Source organism: Phalacrocorax aristotelis, chromosome 1 (genome assembly GCF_949628215.1).
Source record: "Phalacrocorax aristotelis chromosome 1, bGulAri2.1, whole genome shotgun sequence".
NCBI classification, from domain to species: domain Eukaryota; kingdom Metazoa; phylum Chordata; class Aves; order Suliformes; family Phalacrocoracidae; genus Phalacrocorax; species Phalacrocorax aristotelis.
The window spans coordinates 169,204,963-169,216,400 of record NC_134276.1 but is presented as its reverse complement, the minus strand read 5'-3'; the positions used below and the strand labels follow the sequence as shown (position 1 = coordinate 169,216,400).

General features: G+C 40.5%; 1 long non-coding RNA gene across 1 annotated transcript; it reads right to left on the bottom strand.

Moving 5' to 3' along the window:
- Positions 1 to 2,670: 2,670 nt before the first annotated feature.
- On the bottom strand, positions 2,671 to 8,479 carry LOC142051522 (uncharacterized). The gene is made up of 2 exons (XR_012658529.1): positions 6,107 to 8,479; positions 2,671 to 5,002 (listed from the first exon to the last, which is right to left on the bottom strand). It is a non-coding gene; the product is annotated as an uncharacterized LOC142051522 (long non-coding RNA).
- Positions 8,480 to 11,438: the final 2,959 nt, after the last annotated feature.

Sequence of the window (11,438 nt, the reverse complement as noted above, 5' to 3'; positions counted from 1 at the left end):
CCCTGGACAGCAATACTTCAGAGTAAGCCAGCCCTTGAATCTAGACAGTTGGCAAGTTGAATTTCATAACATGAATATGCCCAAATTTAACTATGAAAAAATAATCATTTTCTGCCAAATAATAAAAGTCAGTGCTGATCTCTGTTTCCCCAAAACATTTATTCTGGTTTTACTTTCACCACTTACTCTTTTTATGATGAGACCTCATTTCAAAGCTCACGTCGCACCTTCTCTGCTGAGGCACGCTGTTGCTGCATTTGGCAGTGGCAAGCCCCAAACCTGCAAAGTCTGTGCATATTATGAACTTTCTGGTGACAAACAGTGGCACTGAGGCTAGCAGAACTAATGATGTGCATGAAGATAAGTGCACGTCTAATCAAGTATTTGTAGGGTCAGACCCCATTATAATATTATTAACACAGGATCATATAACAGAGGGACCAGAAACTTTTCTTTGTGTTCGAGGAATAAATCCCCTACTGTTTCAAAGCTCCTGAAGAAATACAGTTTTCATATTTGTCTGCATCCGCTGTCTATTTTGTATCTTTGTCATTGACCCTGCCCCGCATTTAGGCCTGGAACAGCTGAGAAAAAAGTCTGGCTGTGTTTATTTTTTTGTTTGCCATGGAGGCAAGCTACGAGCTAGTCCTCCCCAAAAGGAAACTAACCCTGATTGCATGACTGACAGGACTGTAGTAAAAAAAAATATAGTTCATTTTAAAGTTTACCCAAGAGCAGTGTCTCTTCAAGCAGTGTGACCCTGTGGCTTCATTTAACATTTCTAGGACAGAGTCTGCAAGGTTAATCTGTTAAGACAGTAAAAACATTCCCTTTGCCTCAGGCACATCACTTCTATTCAGCAAGGCAAATAATACCCCACCTACAGCAGCCTGCCCAGAAGCCCAAAGGCTGCACAGCAACAAGCCTCCGTTTCTTCCCTGTCTCCTTGTCTCCTTGAGACTGACATTGCCTGGGTGCTGAATAGCCTGGTGGGAAGAGTTCAATGCAGGGTTTGCACTTTCCCAGCCATTAGCCAGCTGCCACCGCATTTCATTATCTTAGGGGGTGCTTTTATACATCAAAGGCACTTCCAAACAGTGTGATGAAGTGGAAGTAACCGAGCTTGGTCCACGTTGCAACTCACAGTATTATTTATTGTCGTTATTTTTTGCGCCCATCTCGTGCCATCTGGCCCGCTAACTGTAACGGCCAGGGATGGAAAAAAGACTCAACACACCCCTCTCGGTTTCTTGGAGTGAATCCTGCTGAACCACTAGGCCTTGGAGCAACTGCCTGTTGTTGTCAGGACTCCCTATTGTCCTGCACAAGGAGCCCTCTAAAAAGCAAGGGGAAAAAAACAAAGGTAGCGCACAGGATCTCATGTGAAAACAAAGTAAGCAGAGCATGAAAAGCGGCACTGAGATGGCTTTTTCTTCGCTTTCTTTCCAACGCAGCCAAGAAATAAAGAGTTGAAAAAGGTTTTCTTTCAGTTTTCTAAAGAAGCTGCCTGTGAACAAGCCAAGGTAGTGAGTTTTGCATAGGACCGCCTCAGATCACTGTTCAGCTGTTTTAGCTTACTTCAGCTTTTGTCTTATTATGGCTTTCTTTTAATGACAAAAGCCCATATGGCTGGTGATTTATTGTATTCCTCCAGAGTTTGAAGCCTGCTTTCCATTACCGGAAACCTCTAATTGATACATTCATAAAATCTTGAGAATTACATTAAAAGGTGAAAAAAAAAAAGTGAAATCTCTCTATGTGTCACAGACTGCTAATGAGTGGCTTAAACGGGACTTGTCAGTGCATATATGAATAAAGTCTCACTCTTGTATGGTGGCTCGGTTTTACAGACCAGGGAATAAACTACAACATATTTCTAGCTTTCTCCCTCTACTGTGCCTGCCTGCCACCAAAACGCCCTGTTGCTAGAAAAATAAACTGAACAAGAAATGCTCATACTTCTGTACTGATGTTTAATGGTATAGATATTTTGGCTAATGATTTATTTTACTTTCATGTAGCTAATACCTTGAGGCTTTAAAAATACAGTAGGTTGACTCTGAATGAGACAGGACAATTGGCTGTGCAATGTCAAGGTATTATGGCTTGAAAAATGCCCCAGACATGCAGATCGTCACTTTCATTGGTTCTCTTTTTTACAAAATCACAACATTGCTTTGCATTTTTGATTGCTTGTATGAAAAGGAATATCTGTTATGGTGAATCCTGGTGTATAAGGCCCTGATTCTGTAAAACAAGTGACATAGGTAAAGCTTTTGCTCATACAGACTCCAAAGGTGACCGTGCATGAAAAATATTTTGCAGTATCGGGGTGAAATTTTGCAGCCCTTTAGTAGGCTTGATCAACTTCATTTGAGATTGACAGGAATAGGGGCTGAGACAGTACAACACTCTTAATTTTGTCCTGAAATATCCTTCTGTTCTGTGCTCACTGCAGCTAACCTGTAGCTATGAAGTATCTCCCTGTAGCAATTAGATTGCTATCCAAGATTGACTTGGAAAAAGTAGTCAGAGAAGTCAAGCTACTGGCAGCCAACATCAAAACCAAAATCCCTGACCTTGACTGTTCTTAAGTACAAAAGCCCTTTTCCTGCTGTTTTTGAATGAATGAACGAACGAACGAGAGACAGCAAATGATACAGCAGACACTTTCTTCTGAAAAGATAAAGCAAATTTGGTTTATTTCTGTACACAATCTGCTGCCCAAGCACAAAGACAGGAAGCAATATTGGGAAATTCTTTAAAATATGATTTATGCTGGATAGAGTCTCTTCCTTCTCTTTTAAATCACTTGGAACAAATGGTGAGCCAAGAATTTCCTGAACTTTTGCAATTTGCTCAGAAAATATGTTCTCCCTTCCTTGCTCCCGCATTGTGAAGGAAGCATTTATTTCCAGTAGTAGGTCTTAAATTTCACTCAACATAAAACTATCTTATACACTCTGGTCTGTCTCTACTCCTGCCATCCTGGCTTTATCTGTAATGCGACTGAACAAGTGCTGTGACACAGCTCCATTTTCAAGCTGCAGACGATTATCTTCCCCATTTTACAGCATGGCAGGCATTCCTTCTTGGGTAACCAACGCTGTTCCACGCAAGTGGAGGGAACAGTCACTAATAAAGAAGTCCTTTGCTCAGTTTTAGAAATATGAGCAAGCCAGATGTATACAGTAAGTGTCCAGATCAGACAAATTCACAAATCAGACAGATTTGTGAAGTGCCCCAAATGAGCTGCCCATAGGAGATCTAAGGCTCATGGGACAGATCTTTTTATGCAGATGAACTAGGGGAATTGCTCAAAAGCAATATGGCCAAAGCAAGTAGGTTTCCCATCTGTGTAAGGCAATAGGATAGCACCTCTTTTGTCACTTTGATGAACATTTATTCCCCATTCAGGGCCAAATGTGTAAAACAGAGTCCCTTGATAGGCCTGACAGGCAGTGGTTTGCCCCAGTATCCCCACAAGCTGTCGTTTGGGCTACAGCACCTGGACAAAATCCACCTCAGGGAGGGCAGGGCAGGGTGCAGTGTCTTCTGCAGAGAGGTGAGCAGCCAGCACAACCCCTCTCTACGGGGGTTTGGAGAAGGAAAACACAGCTGAGTGGCATGAAGCTGCAGAGGGTAGGGCACTGAGCAGCCCTGGGAGTGGAGAGAAAGGCTCCAGGAGAGGCATGTGCTCTGGAGAGGCAAGTACTCAGTCTTGGCAGTATGTCTGTCTGCGGGGAGAGGCTAATTTCACCCCCTGATAAACTGGATTGGGGAAAAATTCACTGAGTTAGCCTTTGGGCTTGGTTCCTCACCTGATGAAAGCAGGACTGGCTTTCATTGCGCTGCTGGAGCAGAGCAGCAGCTGAGGATGTGGCCCCCAGTGCTTTCTGCCCTCCTGCGGGCTCTCCCTTGGCAGTGATGCTGTCAGACCCTTGCTACAGGCAGGTGCATGCTGAGGACCAGATTGCAGCTTGCCCAAACGCAGCTACCCTGGAGAGTGTAGTCCTCTCCAGCCCCCACCCCCGCCTTGCCATCCCGCACGGCTGTCATATGGATGCTTTTCTTTGCCAGCTGGTTTGGAGCAACCCAAACTGCTACTGTGGTGTGGCTCTGGCATGGTAGGATGGAGAAAGGAGTCTGGATCTGGTATTTTCTTGCTGCTATTGGGAAAACAGGGAGGAGTTAGAAAGGGAAGATACAAACAGTCCTGCATTCAGAGCTACACAGAGCGCTTCCCTTCCAGGCGAAAGGGGTAAGATGGAAACACGTTGCGGCTCCCAGGATTGCCTGTCAAACCATGTAGCAGCCCTGGCTGAGAGCTGATCAACCAGGCCCTAAATCTGATGGTCAGAAGGAAAAGAGTTCAAAGGATACATCTCATTCACCAAAAGAATGATAAAAGCAGGCTTGCATGCAAAGATATGTTTCCTCTGTGTTAGAGTATCTAAATATCATGACAGCAAAGACTAAAGATAATAATAGTTCTCATTTTGTTTCAGATGTGGTAAACTGAAAGCAGCTTTCTTTAGATTTGCATTTCTTAAAGGTCATCGTGAATTATGAATCTCTCTTCTGAACTACTCAGCTATTTCCATGCAGTGTCACTGTCTGGACAACCCTCCTAACACATCAACAGCTAATGAGCAATGACAATAAGTTATGAGGCACAATTCAAGGAAACAAAAAACAAAAATGGAAGGATGTGAATTCTATGGAACACACAAAGAAAAATGGGTGGGATGCTCGTTTCCTCAAATTGTGTATCAACTTTATAAATTAGCCACAAATGTTCCCCCATTAAAGGATGAGGCTATCGTCTTACATCCCACCTTTGTGTTCTTTTTCCAGTGCTCCATTGTGGAACCAGATCTCTGCTTCTTCTGTTCGAAGAACTCTAATTTTTTTACATGTTTTTGAAACATAAGGTACAGTTGTTGAAATGATTCAGCACTGGTCTTGCAGCTCAGAAAATCAACAGACAACTTCATAATGTCTGAAAAAAAAAAGAAATCACAATGCAGACTTACACTACCTTATGCTCAAATTACAGCGCTTAGACTATCTTTAGCAAAACAACAGATTAAGGATGAATTACAACATCTTGAAAGCAAAACAGAGTTTTCATACAAAATTTTGCTGCATCTTTCAGTCAGGATGTCTGCATTTCTGAATCAATATTTTTAATATATATCTCTAAAAGTTCTGGTTTTAGCTTCCTGTTACTTCATTGTCTCTTTTTTTCCCTAAATAAACCACTTTCCTCTTTCATTTTTTGTAACTCCACTTAAGAAATGCATTTTTTAAATCCAGATGTTGAATTTCTACATTGTCATTTGTGTCTTTTATTTTCAATAAGATACATGCAATAGCTAAAAATGCTGTTGCACTGTATGCAGTACACAGTATACCAAATGTGTGTTTGTTTTTAATGCTTATCAGTTCTCAGTCATTAGGCTAGCAGAAATTTTTATTTTATTTCATTTTATTTAGGAAAAAAAAGGAAAATCCTGAATCCATTTTAAGAAAATAATTTATCTTTTGGTATCAAAAAGTTTGAAAAATGATTAAAATGAAGGTTTTCTGGGACACAATGAGAAGTGACTCCATGTAAAAATACTGGTTTACAGACCCAATCTGTATAACCTTTGCTTCACAAATATGGGCTTGCAAGACAAAACAAGTGTTTTATATCCATAAGATGGTATTTTCCAAGAAAATGTTTATGAGTTTAGGAGACACTAAATTTATGTTACTGTTGGAGAGATTAATTAAATACCACCTTGCCATTACATCAAAGCATTTATTTATTTTATTACATAAAATAGACACTTTCCCTAGACCAGGAAGAGTTGCAAATAGATATAGCAAGCATGGTTTTGTGTTGAAAGGCAAAATAGCAAACATATAGTAAATTATTGCAAGACAAAGCAAAACAAAATAAAATACTTTTTCCCTTGTCAGAATTTGATAAAATAGGTGCAAATTCAGAGTTAACCAAATCTAGAAACAAATGAAACTCAACGAGGATGCTCTGTACCAAGGAAAATTTAGTTTGACAATGTTAAATAGATAGCTGGGATCTGCTGGGAATACATACCTTGGTTTCATCTCATTGACCTCAGATCATTGCTATGGCACATAACTACACCTGACAAGTCATTGATCTGGCAGTATGTAAAGTGGATCCTTAAGGAAATAGCTTGGCAGAGAGCGGCTTCCCATGTTTTTCACATTCCCACAGCAAAAATTCAAGTCCCTGTCATAGTATTCAGCACATATATAGAGAAAAGAAAACCAACATTCTTACAAAAGGCTTTATACAGAGACAAGATGGTTAGCGACAGCCTCACGTGCCTATTAACAGATTTCAGGGCTCAGAGCACAAACATTACAGAATAACATTGATTTCAAATTTCAGAATGAAAAAGCAATACAGTTTTTTTTCTCTTTCCAGCTCAGCTTTCACTCCACAACTCTAATAACCTTAACATGTTTCATACTTGGTCCTGCTTGATAGTTTTGCCAGAAGTATGAAGCACATGCACGTACACAATAACAAAACCAAATTAGAATGTTATTTATTCTGCTGCCACAAAAGCAATTTTACTCTATTTTGTGCCACCAAATGTACCACGATGTTTTCATCACCAAGTTAAAGAGAGTATGCCTAATGGCTTATACAGCCCTACTGCACAAGAACCCTATTCAAACATTTGCTCAAGTCATGCATGGTTTTACTCACATGCATAATAGCCTACAGACAAAAGGCACAAGAGACAAGGAGGGCATTATGTATCAAACTGAAAGTAGTATTTCCCTGTGCTAATACTATGTAAACAACAGAGAGCTGCAGGATATCATAGTAACATGATTTTTGTTTGTGAGAGAGGAAGAAAGATTAATTGATACCTAAAAACTACAGTACCTGTGTCTGGAGAGAACAAACACATAAACAAAAATTATAATGAGAGACAGAACATCGATTTAGACATTAACATGAAAAATAACCAAAACCGATGGTTTTTACATGTTTACGATAAACTGAATTATGTTACTTTAACATAAATATATGAAAAGCTTTTCACCAGCATACGAAAGAGCCACCTTTTTGTTTTTTTTTATTAGATAGGTGGACATGCTCACAATTTCAGCAGGAGACACAAATAGGTAAAACAACACTGTATCTTGAAAGGATAGCATAGTTCACTGCCCAATGCCTGCATAAAGCCTTATGTGTTAACGTGGGGCAACTGCTCTGGAGTCAACACCACCCATAAGGTGTCACCCCGAGGAAAAGAGTAGGGAGAGGGAAATCATTAGGCAAAATCATCAGTTGATGTAAACTGACAGGACACACCGCCCCCATTCACAGCAGCCAAAGCTGCACTTCACAATAGCAAACAAAGACAACTACAAAACTATGAGTGAAGACAGAATAGTCTGACCATATTCATGGACTGGACATGTAACTGTTCTACGAATCTAGAGGGCAGGCTGCAGTCAACAGGGATGTCTCAGATCAGATGCCTACACAGTAACACAGGACGGGTTTCAGGATAAACTATGCCATTTTCCAAGCAAAACGTAAAGGACCCATAGGTGATGCACTCCTATGGATCAAGTTCTTGCTTCCAGCACAAAGACATTATAATGTACCTCATCTACATGGTCCAGTTATTCAAGAGTGCCAATCAAATTAAATGCTTAAAAAAGCCCAATCTTTGAATCTTGCTGATACAGAATGTTGCCTTAGAATATGCATAAAGCATATACATAAAATACACTTATAGCATTTCCATCTGTACATTCTGAAGCACAGTAAGAATAAGATCAGTACCAGCACTCTCATTTTTCAAGGAGGACAGTATGAGGAAAAGGGAAGTGAACTAGCCCCAGTCCCTCAACAGTCTGAAAATGAACCAAATGCTTCGTAGGCCAAAACTTTCTGAGTCCAAGTATCATATCTACAAGAATGTGTCATCTCCCTCAACACCAGACTGGGACCCCAGCTGACAAAGACCTCTTTATGGCAAAGAGTTGCATAATTCTACAAAGCAGTGCAAAATGGAAGTTCACTCCACACTAGAAGAAATGTTAATTTATAGAAATGGAAACTTTCATGGGAATGGCTCACTTTTGATAAAATGTCCAGAAAGAAATGACTTCTTAGGTCCAGAATAAAATATTGATTCAAAATGAAAGAGAGAGGTCCCTAAAGTACCTTCATAGTTTGAATCTCCATGTAAAGTGTGAGTATTTCCCACTTTATACTTCGTATTCAGGCAGTTTTCACACAGCCCTAGAAGACAGACCAGTGGCATGAGGTCAATGGAAGAAGGGCTTCGGTGTGAGCCTTCTGCCTCTCATTGCACGCCTCATCACCAGGCTATTAACTCTTCTGGTGTATTTATATCTGGTGTGTGTGTGGCCCACAGCTTCAGTGTCAGGACTGAGTTTCTGAGGTGGTATTTTTCAAATATTCTTCCAAGAGTTAATGCTGGATGATCTTGATTTATTCATTGCATGGGAAAAAGAGGTCAATAGAATCCTCCTCATTGCCCCCAAAAGAAAAACCCAAATAACCAACAAAACACACAAAAGAGCCATAAGCCCTTGTTGGGTAGTAGACTACAGGATGATGTGCCCTTAGGAGGAAGCAGAACCGCTGACTGGCGGTTGCATACCAGCACTGCCCTTTGCAGAGTGCTTTGCAGGATAGCTATCTGGCTGCTGCACATACAGATGCACCCTCTTCTATGGCAACATAACTATTCCTACACAGTGCATTTTGTGCTTCTCATATCTTTTACATATTGCTACAAAACCTGAGCCTTGTTAAGAGTTTATCTCTCTTTACCACTACATGTAGTGTGCTTTATTGTCAACATATTTTTCAGACTGTCCATCTGTGTGCACTAGCATTTCTAAAACTAAACAAAAAACATATGTGAAGTGGCAGCACCTACAAATTAAATATATCCTCAGAAATTTAAAATATTGGAAAAGAATGAGCAATATTACCTTTAAGATACTGCTTGCAGCCTGCATTGTGTCACAGCTCAGTCACTGTTGTGTTTGCAGTGTGTTTTAGCTCACAGCAGAGCCACCCAGAAAGCCTGGCAGTCCCCAGAGCCTGTCCTGCCCATCGTGTTATTTTTCTTTTGACCTATTTCCAGTTGGGAACAGTTGACCAGCAGTGCCCTGGCCACCTGATATCAGGAACAGATAAGAAGCAAAAGAGGAAAACTTTGCCAGGACTCCAGATTTCTGCTCTTTCTTCCTGCGCTGGTTTGAGCAAGGGTCATACTGTGCGTGGACCCAAGTCCTAACTCGCTTATCAGGACTGACCCTTGGATGAGCCTCATACCACCATTTGCAGGATATAAGCCTATACACAGTGTTTGAACAAGGCAAATGGAAGCATGTTAAAGCTTGAAACGAAGGTTTTGACCTTGCCTTAACATTTGTGGCAACATATTCAGATAGAAGATAACAGGCAGCTCCTTTATTTACCTTCATACAAGGCATGCAGGTACATTAACCTTAAGAGTGCTCTTTTAGTACGGACAGAAACAAATCACGTACTACACTTACTAATAAGTGAAATTTCCCATTAGCTTTTAAGACTAAGAGTCTGTGGAGTGAAAATACAGACTCTCTAAAAGTCAGCAATGAAATTATCATAGGCTTTACTGAATTGCTCTTCAGGTTATAAGACCTACAAAGTACATGAAGAAGTAGTTTTTAATTTTCTTTAGGGATTTAGACAAAATCATGAGAACACAGGCAAAATTAGAATGAAGGTTTTGTTGCTGAGATTTGTTTTCCCCTTTGTTTGCAAAAGAAAAAATAAACTGCTTAAAAACCTCTTTCAGAGATAGCAAAAGCTTGGGAAATGTGGATTAAATTGAGTGAATGAATTTGACAGGCTGAAGTGAGGAAAAAAATCAGAAATATAGAAACCTTTGCTTTCCACATTTGCTAGTCAAACCACATAGGTTTATGATTTTAGGATGTTTTCATTCAGAAAGCTGCTAAAGCTTTTTATAAGCAGCAAGAATTTCAGTGGATTTTGCTTTTGTGCAATTTGAACATTTTTTCCACTGTGCGGCTTGACCCCTAAATATATAATTTCCATAACATCGATTCTTTATTATTTCTTATGACATAACACTCGTGTAACCCTGAGAAACCAGAAAATTCATGTTTACCGTGGACCTAATGCAGGAGAATATTGTACAATCACAGTTGCTCTCTCTGGCATTCACACCAATCTGGGCAGTTCCTCACTGCTACCCAAAAGCAGTGCAAAACTACAAAGCTGTCCATAGAAAGAGCTTTCTAAGAAGCCTGGCTCCTCTGGTGATGCAAATCTGGTGTAACATTTGCAGCGTTGCTCCCCAGGGCTGCTCCCAAGGCACATTTCTGTGGGAAGAGCCTCAAAAAGGCATGGGATCATTGCTTCTAAGAGGACAAAGCTAAATTTCTTTCACCACCAAGATGGCAGCGCGCAAGCTTTCAGGTCCCTGAAGTCCCTCTAGTCAAGCATGCCAAACTCTTTCAGTATTGCAGTTTAAGCCCATTTTTAAACGCTGCTTATCCTATTACAGCTGCAGGACGCTGACATGCACCAACATGGGCAGAGGTGACTATTTTGTATCAACCCGCAACAGACAGGAAAGGATGTCCAGGGCCTTCACTTCACCCCCCTTCCCCTCACTGTGTTGCAGTAACTATATCATACAGCCTCTTTCACAAAAACTGATGGAAATATCTGTGGATCTTTTATTTAAGAAAAATAATAAAAAGTCATATTCCTAGCAAAGAAAACAAGGTGATTTCTGAGCCACCAAAAGGCCTAAACAACATGTTGACATTAAACCTAGCCACAGCTGTAAGCTTCCAAAATTAACTGCTTCCCAATCATGATAAGAAAATGCAGGGAGACCCTTCATAGGCTTATTAATGCCACATCTGCAGGTCTGAACGCAGGGGTCACTTTCAGGGATCTGACTGGCTCACAAAAATGCCTAGGTTACAAGAACTTGGATTTTTTCAACAGCAGTTGACAAAGTCTGGAAACATGACTGGTCCAGGTAGAAGACAAAAGCTTGTTGTTCTTTTAGGCTTCTTCTCTGAATTTGTGTCTAAGCAAAAAGAAATCAAATATGAGTTCTGTAACTGCTGAAATAAAAAATACACACCAAGGTTAAGACAGCTGGATAACCTGTGTTCCTCTCCTGTCCCCTACAGCAGACCATAGTACCGTGTTTTGGTCAACATATGCCAAATGCTACTGCTTTTCAGTCACCTCTACTGAGCTTATTATATATTCCTTACTTGGGGGACCCTCTCCTCCTAGAGAGGCTAGAGCCCAATCTCAGTTTTCGCTTCTAGTTGCTAATGTACTTATGAAAATAAAAGACAAG